The sequence below is a fragment of the Rattus norvegicus genome, chromosome 10 (assembly GCF_021556685.1).
Source record: "Rattus norvegicus strain SHRSP/BbbUtx chromosome 10, alternate assembly SHRSP_T2T, whole genome shotgun sequence".
Taxonomy (NCBI): domain Eukaryota; kingdom Metazoa; phylum Chordata; class Mammalia; order Rodentia; family Muridae; genus Rattus; species Rattus norvegicus.
The window spans coordinates 111,693,915-111,703,213 of NC_141543.1; positions in this window are offsets into that span (position 1 = coordinate 111,693,915).

The window sequence follows — 9,299 nt, forward strand, 5'->3', positions numbered from 1 at the left end:
TAGATATGAACGAAATCTTTAAAATGATTCTGACACACACTACCACATAAGCAAGTCTTGAGCATGTTAAGACAAAGAAAAAAGGGCTGGAGAGATGGCTCAGCCGTTAAAGGCTAGGCTCACAACCAAAAATATAAGACAAAGAAAAAAGCCAGCCACAAAAAGTACGAGCATACATCTACCTATGGGGGCACCCTCCTCCCTAAGAATCGCACGTTCCTGAAGGCATGGAGTAGGAGGGACGGACTACACCCGTGGAAAGGTGAGACAGCTTCAGGGAATGTGCTGAACACATGGAACTGATGTTTAAAAAGGAAGTCAACCTCCTATTAACTTATCACTGTGTTCAAAAACCCCGGGATAAGCCACACAGGGAGGAAGGATTTATTGTGGCTTTCCTTTAAAGGGATACAGGATACAGTCTCTCAAGGCACAGCAGCCATGGCGAGGTAGGTAGATTGTAGCCTGCGTGGCAGGGCTGAAGATATTGAGATTCTAAAGAGACATTTGTGACCCTCCCTTTGGCTGTCACAGCGTGAATTAAGAAGCCTTGGGGAACTGGAACCTTCCCGGGAACCTCACTCTGGGAGAGGAACAGGCTGAAGCCGGTGGTGGCCAGAAGAGGTTGACAGGCTCTTGTCAGCAGACTAGAGCCAAGATGGTGGTGCAACCACACCTTGCCTGCCGACTGGTTAGCTATGTTCCGGCCTCACTGAAACCTAGACCTCATGTCCCTGCTACGATAGGGCAGGTCAACTCTTGGTAAAGTGAGCTGCAGGGACAACTGGTGTCCTGTACCCTCTTCCAAACTCTTTGAAGTCTCCCTCGCAGCCCAAGGTGGCTCCCTTCACCACTGAGCCTCAGTCCCCTCCACAGGGACCATCAGTTATGGGGTTTTTCTTCTTACCTTTCTGAACAAGGGTGCAGGCGAACCCTGCCTGGAGGCTACTGTGAGGGTTTCTGAGGTGGTGGCCTAACAATGGCAGGTTCACCTTCACTCTCATCTGCAATGGCCGCATCAAGATGAATGTCCCCTTCATTGTACCACAGCTTGTATGTCGCTCATGACCTCTGAGGGAAGCTACATGCTTTCAGGGGCGACTTCCCTCCCCCCACTTACTGACAGCTCAGAGTGACCACCAATAGGTGCCAGGCTGGGTTCCAGGCTCCATGCAGGGTGAAGCCATCTGGCAGGAGGTGATGAGTAACTCGTGTTCACAGACAGCCAGGAACCTCTTTTCTGGGGGCTTTGGGGGAGGAGGGTATGGGGGCAGGGGGAGGTGGACAGGAGTGACTGTGATCTGGGGAGAGGGTGTGACTGGGCATACTGGACAAACAAACAAATCCCTGTATAATCTGGGGTTCTCCCCAGTCATGAAAGCCTGCTGGGTCGAGCCTTCTTCCAGACCCGGGTCTCAACCTGAACACGTTATCCACCTATTCACAACACCTCCCTCCCCTGCACTGTGCCAGCCAGCAGAGTCCTGACTGTTCCTCTCTGGTGACTCCCACTGCCTGGTCTTTGCCTTGCAGCCAACCCAGGGCTCCAGGTCTAGGTTCCAATCTGTGACTTTAGTCAACTCTCCTATTAAGACACCATGGAGGGGTTGGGGATTTGGCTCAGTGGTAGAGCACTTGCCTAGCAAGCGCAAGGCCCTGGGTTCGGTCCCCAGCTCCGAAAAAAAGAATAGGAAAAAAAAAAAAAAAAAAAGACACCATGGAGGCCAGGTGCTGCCAGTGGCCAGACTCCCCAAACTAGTGTGGATGAGTCAGGTGCCAGGGAGCCCCTTGGAGTAGCCAGTGACAAACTGGAGTGCCCCAGAAACAAGCAGGGGACAAGCTGCAGCCTCAAGGTACGAACGAGTCAAGCAGACACGGGTGTAAAACAGAGTCCCTGGGCCACTCAGCAGCCCAGTCTGAATGGAAGACAAGCCTCATGGGGCAAGGGAGGCTGGAGCTGGGGCCTAGGGAAGCTAGGAAGGTCTGGGGATATAAGCACGGAAGGGTGCTGGTAAGGTTTTCTGCAGGCTGTGCTCCTGAGTCCCAGGGAGCCCCATCCAAAGGCAGCGTCATATGCTTGGTCTCAGTTATTTGCACATGTGTTCTTTTAAAATCTGTGGGTATGTAGGAGGTGTCCAGAAACTGGGACAGCATGGGGAGTCTGAGACCTTGTCGACTATCCTGTGGCCCTGGGCGCTGGGCCAGAGCCAAGACCCCCAGGGCAGTGGGCTCAGGGCCCCTTAATCCTAGCCTCCATCGGTGGGGTTTCATTGTATCCTTTCTCAGCTGCTTTGAGGGCCTTTCTGTCTCCTTAGCCTGTGACTCAGCATCCTTGGCTGATGCCAGACGGACACTGGAGCAGCCTCTCTGAGGGCTATGTGGATTGCTGTTATAGGGGGTTTCTCTCACGACGGGGTGTCTGGCAGACTGTGAAACCAGCCATCTCCGATGACAATTGATGGGAGACGGAAGGGAAAGAAGGCCTTAGAGGAAGAGAGGAAGGGCTTCTCAGAGAGGCATGGGGATCTGGGGAGGACCTGGGGAGTTATGCGGAGGGGGAGCCTCCAATTCCCTGGGTCTCATTATTGAGCTATATATAAACAAGGTCTACAGGTCCTGATTCCACTTGTTTCCAGCACTGTAGGAGGAGGGGCGCCCAGCCAGCAGTCAGATAGGAAGAGGGCAGAGAACACACAGAGCCCAGGGGCACCAGGCACTCTGCAGACAGGAGGACTTCCTGGTCTGGTTGTCGCCATAAAACAGGAGACGTATCTCATAGGGAACAGGCCTTCCCACCTGCAGGACCCACCTGCAGAGGTCCTCACTGACCTCTCTTGTAACTCTCAAGTGTGTCTGTCTTTGGTTACTTTGTAGCCCTTTCAACCCCTAACACTAGGTAAGAGAGGAAGAAAGGATAGAGAAGAAAGGAAAGAGATGGCTGAGTAAAGTCGGGTTGGAAAGGGAGTGACATCGTCGTTAGACTACTTTTTGCTGATTAGGGGTGCCGAGTTCCTTGGGGCGAGTTTGATCTCCATCAGGATATCTAATTCCTTCCTGTGTCTTCATTGCCCACAACTACTTAACCAACCGAGACCAACACCAACCAACCAACAACCCATTTCTTGGGCGTTTATGTACCCTCTGAAAAGTCCTCAGAATTCCAAATGTCACACAATCACAGAAACTGTCTGCAGCTGGCAAAGCCACACCCTTGCTGGAGTATGAAGCAGATCGGAGTCAGCCACTGGGGACAATCTGAAGCAGTCCCCATGTCCCACACCTGGGATTAAAACAAAAACATAATCAAATAATATGCCTGTGCTTTTTCAAAGAAACTAAAATTCCAAAATGGTGTTGCTACACTCTAGAAAAAGTTTAGCCCCAGGGAGCTGAGAACCAACGTGCCTCCCATCCCCCTACTCAATTCCAGGCCTGTCAGTCACCACTGTCTAACTCCTTCCCCGGCTGAATGGCAGCTGGGGTGTCCATGCCCAGGGTTAGGAAGTAGGACCCCATCTGGTGCTGTACTGGCTGGTTCTGTTGTCAACTTGACACAAGCTGGAGTTATCACAGAGAAAGAAGCCTCCCTTGAGGAAATGCCTTCATGAGACCCAGCTGTAAGGCATTTTCTCAATTAGTGATCAAGTGGGTAGGACCTAACCCATTGTGGGTGGTGCCGTCCCTGGGCTGGTGGTCCTGGGTTCTATAAGAGAACAAACTGAACAAGCCAGGGGAGGCAAGCCAGTAAGAAACATTCCTCCATGGCCTCTGCATCAGCTCTGACTTCCTGACCTGCTTGAGTTCCAGTCCTGACTTCCTTTAGTGATGAACAGCAGTGTGGAAGTGTGAGCTGAATAAACCCTTCCCTCCCCAACTTGCTTCTTGGTCATGATGCTTGTGCAGGAATAGGAACCCTGACTAAGACAGGGCCCATGTTTGGAGACCAGACATGACTTGTCACCAGTCAGTCCTGCTCAGGACCACAGACTGTACTTCCTGGTGCAGACATGTTCTAGAAAGCTCTACCTTGTGAACTTTCTGGAGGTTCCAAGGAGCTGATGATACTTGCCAGTCTTACAGCCTGGGAGTTCGGAAATACCTGTTTCTATGGGTACCCCAGAACCCATCATGGTCTGTGGGTACAACTCAAGAATTTGGTGGGTACAACTCAGACTCAGGATGTCTGGATTGTAACCAGCCTCCACCCCGGGGCAATGTTCAGTCTCTTGCCAGCCCACTGGAGGCCCACTCAGCCTGGACAGCCCTGGCATGACATGGTTTCCCTGTGATGAGGGAAGGGGAGCGAGGTCTCTTCTCAGGCAGGAATACCTGCCTTCTCAGGGTGGCACTTTCATGATCAGGTGCCCTGAAATCATCTTCCTCCATGGGAAAATCAAGGCAGGAGAGACTGGAGCCCAGGTGGGTAGGAACCGCCACAGCTGGGTGGGGCATACAGCATTTTACCCCGTAGCTGTCCTGTCAGGATCAGGACAGACAAGGGTTGCTCATCCAGACGAGAAGACAGGCATAGCACATTACTGTTAAACAAGGACAGAGTTGGTAGCCTCAGACACGAGACACCATAGCACTATGTCCCAACTTGATTTTGCCCAGTGGCAAGGGATGTAGGACTGGGTCATCTCTGTCCTGGAGCCGGTGCCACCCACTGGGCTGCCCTGTGGTCTGTTCCAGGCCTCTGTGCAGCTGGAAAGTGTCACCTGAAAGACCTTCCAGACCCTGGACAGGGACAAGGACGCTTCTTAGAGCGGAATGAGATCAGGTAACAGTGGTGGCCAGGGAAATGAACAGAATCCAGTGTCTTCACACAGCTGCCATGCCTGCCCCTTCTAGTCCCTGGCTGACCCTTACTGGCCTGCTGGCCTAGTGGGAGGCCAAGCCAAGGCGTCCCAGGGTAAAGACCTGACAGGCCCAAACCTCGAGTCTCACAGCAGCTAACAGATGGGGAGCGTGAATCTCACTGATGTGGAATGGGCAGATTTCCCCTAATCCAAGGGGTTTCTGAGCAGAGGGGAGTTGGTATCAAAGGCTTGGGGAGACTCCCAGCGTGGGAGTCTTCATGGCTGCGCTGAGGTCTGGCTCATCTTGCAGTGTCCTCAGGCTCATCTTCTGGCCATAAACCTCAGGGCCTGCTAGGGGCCTATTTGGAGGCATATGAAGTGGCCATGAGCAAAGAGTCCCCACTGCACAACTGTGGCCCATCCCTGACTTCCTGGTCTGGTAAACACCACAAGCTTAATTAAAGGCAGCAGGCCAAGCGGTCCACTGAGGCTTGTAGATGTTTTATGCCTCGGTTTCCCTACTGAGAAAGGGCGTGATTACAGGGCACCTTTTCAAGAGGGTCTGGTGTGCATTCCTGAGGGTCTCTGAAGAAACAGGGGACTTTCTCATAAATGTTAAGGGGGAGCTTCAGCCTGCGCCTCCCTGGCTGTCACCAAGTGTGCCTTCCTCACAAAAGAGGCATCTCTTGCCACATCTGGGAAGTAAAAGGCCTATCTCACGAAACTGGAGTATTTCCTACAAATCGGTTTCCTATTTTACAGTTTTCTAAATTGATCAGCTGGGAGGTGGTGGCGGTTCACACCTTTAATCCCAGCACTTGGTGGACAGAGGCAGATAGAGCTCTGTGAGTTTGAGGCCAGTCTGAACTACATAGTGAGGTCCAAGAAAGCCAGGGCTACACAGCGAAACCCCATTTCAAAAACAAAGAAACAGGGCTGGAGAGATGGCTCTGTAGTTAAGAGCACTGACTGCTGTTCCAGAGGTCCTGAGTTCAAATCCCAACAACCACATGGTGGCTCACAACCATCTGTAATGGGATCTGATGCCCTCTCCTGGTGTGTCTGAAGACAGCTACAGGGCACTCATATGCATTAAATAAATAATATTTTAAAAAGCCAACTTGTGGGGTTGGGGATTTAGCTTAGTGGTAGAGTGCTTGCTAGCAAGCGCAAGGCCCTGGGTTTGGTCCCCAGCTCCGAAAAAAAGAAAAAAAAAGAAAAAAGGAAAAGAAAAAAAGCCAACTTGTTATATTTAAAAAAAAACAAAACAAAACAAAAACAAAAAACCTTGGCTCAGTGGTTAAGAGCACTGACTGCTCTTCCAGAGGTACTGAGTTCAAATCCCAGCAACCACATGGTGGCTCACAACCATCTGTAATGGGATCTGATGCCCTTTTCTGGTGTGTCTGAGGATAGCTAATATATATATATATATATATATATATATATATATATATATATATATATGTGTGTGTGTGTGTGTGTGTGTGTGTGTGTGTGTGTGTGTGTGTATATATATGAAATAAATAAATCCTTAAAAAACACTTTTTTTTCTAAATTGATCAAGGGGAAAACAATTCTAAATAAGTACTAGTACCATGATGAGCCCTGCCTGGCAAGGGGCAAGGTCCTCGAGGCTGCAGAGTGGGCCTATGCCCAGGGCAATGCCTGAGGCAGCTCCACGGGAAACAGAGAGGGTGGATGCCATGTGTCAGGAAAACAGAAGAACAACTTGCATGAATGCTGTCTTGGGTACGCCTGTGCTGGAGTGCAGACTTGAGCAGAGGGGAAGGGATGAACTTTCAACTGGGCGTGTCCACCTGCCCTCTCTCCTTCTCTTTGTTCCCATGTCACTGTAGGCACCCTGAGGAGAATCCCACTTCTGGCTGGGGACACTGGCACTGCATCCCCTCAGCCCGATCTTCAACTCTTGAGGTTCCCTTCCCTGGACTGTCTGGTAGTCATGGTGGATGTGGCACTCGTGACTGGTACACACAGGCTCGGGCTCGGATGCAGCCAAGTGGTGTATGAAGGGTAAAACCGGCAGCCAGGGAGTCGACTCTGTCAGCTCTGTGATACCCCTGGTATCCAGTCCTTGGGCCTCTGTCTCACCCACATTTGTCCCCTCAGCGGGCCCCACCTCATTGTGGAAACGCCATCTGCATGCTGATAGACCCATGACAAGAACGAACCTGCTCGTTCTGATTGTCCAGAAGCATCAGGTGAACAAGCAGAGGTGAATGGCTTCCTCTAGGGCTCTGCTGGGTTCGCCTTACCCCAGGACCTCCGCAGGGCTGCACCTCAGCTCCTCCCGGTGGATGGAGAACTCATGTTCCTGTTGCCTTCTGAGGTCACATGGCAGTGAAGTTGACCTTTACTTCACCTTCTTTCCTGAACTACACCGAGCCTCGGTCTCCCAGCGCTTCCCATCTCTCAGAACACTGAACACTGACCACAGGTTAGATTACGCATCTCAGACACGGAATTTCAGATTGCAGAAAAGGCGGGCTGAGGCAGGTGTGAAGGCAGTGCATTTCCTTGCCACACAGTTTCTAGCTGGTGGCTGGTCAGGGAGTGAGGGTGACCAACGGTACCTCAGGTGTCAGGCCCTGTGGCTGCAGCACCTCCAGGGGTAGGAGAGGCCAGCCAGTGCTCACACGGAAGCCCGCCTTCACACCCAGGCCAGACTGAGGACACCAGCCCCGCTACACCCGCTCTGACATGCATGTGGCGTGCACCTGAAACCCCAGCACTTGGGAGGCCCAGGCAGGAGGATGAAGGAACTCAGGACAAGGCTGGAGAGATGGCTCAGTGGTTAAGAGCACTTGTTGCTCTTGCAGAAGATCTGAGTTTCCCAGCACCTACATGGTGGCTCACAACCATCTGTAACTAACTCTAGTTCTGATATCTTCTTCTGCCCTCTGTGGGCACTACGCCCTCACATGGTATACAACACTCATAAACATAAAATGAAATAAATCTTTAAAATAAAATTCAGTCTGGGCTACATAGACAGACGGAAGACAAAGGGAAAAAAAAACGGGTTGAATTCACTGGATCAGGGGTCACAAACTACAGTCAAACTGGGGTTGCATATTACTGGGGGCTGCTTCTGCAGGCTCCTTAACTATGGGTCGTGGAAAGGTTAGAAGGAGGAGAAGATTCAGAAACGAAACAAGGAAAGCTGCTACGGGTAAACTCCAGGCAAGAGGACCTCAAGGGAGAAAGAGACGTGGCTCTGAGGTCACCCACAGCAACTTGGCTGTTATGAATTCGTATGTACTTACTAGCATAGCCTCGACACGCACAAAGCAAAAGCAGGCAAAATGGGACAAGAGAGAGGTGGACGTGGTAGGAGATGTGGGCGCTGTCCTCAGAACTGACAGAACAAGTTGGAAAGAAATCAGTCGATGCGATAAATGAACCGGACCTTGCGGATGCGGGTAACACTCTAATTCCAAAGCTGTAGCACACTCTTTATTTTCCTTTTTGCTTGTGCCTGCTTGTGTTTTGGAGATGTGGCCACACACGTGTGCAGGGATGTGGAGGCATGACGCTGATGGGCGTCTACCGTGGTCACTACCCACACTGTTCTCTGGTGCAGGGTTTCTCCTCTACATGTCTAGTCTAGCTGGCCAGCCTGCTCGGGGCGGGTGGGAGTGGGGTGTCCTCCAGTCCCCAGATTACAGAACATTGTAATTACAGCCCAGTTCATAGTTGTTTAATGCCCCCTCCCCCAAATAAAACTATTGTAATGTACATGTATGCTCTGTGTGCATTCGTGCAATGGTGTACATGTGGAGGTCAGAGGGCAACCCTGTGGAATTGTTGGTCTTCAACCTTTTACTCGGTGTACTGGTTAGTTTATATGTCAACCTGATATGAGCTCGAGTCATCAGAGACAACTGAGAAAACACCTCCACTGGCCTGCAGGCCAGCCTACAGGGCATCTTCTTAGTGATTGATGGGGGAGGGCCCAGCACACTGTGGTCCTGGGTTCTAGAAGAAGCAGGCTGCGGGGTTGGGGATTTAGCTCAGTGGTAGAGCACTTGCCTAGCAAGCGCAAGGCCCTGGGTTCGATCCCCAGCTCCAAAAAAAGAAAAGAGAAGAAAAGAAAAGAAAAGAAAAGAAAAGAAAAGAAAAGAAAGGGGTTGGGGATTTAGCTCAGTGGTAGAGCGCTTGCCTAGGAAGCGCAAGGCCCTGGGTTCGGTCCCCAGCTCCAAAAAAAAAAAAAAAAAAAAAAAAGAAAAGAAAAGAAAGGAGCAGGCTGAGCAAGCCATGTGCCATGTGAACAAGCCAGTCAGCAGCACCCTCCATGGCCTCTGCGTCAGCTGTTGCCTCCAGGTTCCTGCCCTGCCCATCTTCCTTCGATGATGAATAGTGATGTGGAAGAGGGCGCTGAATAAACCCTTTCCTTCCCATGCTGCTTTAGTGTTGGTCGTGGTGTCTCACCACAGCAAATGACCTACGACAGGTGGGTTCTGGGGACTCAGGCTGACA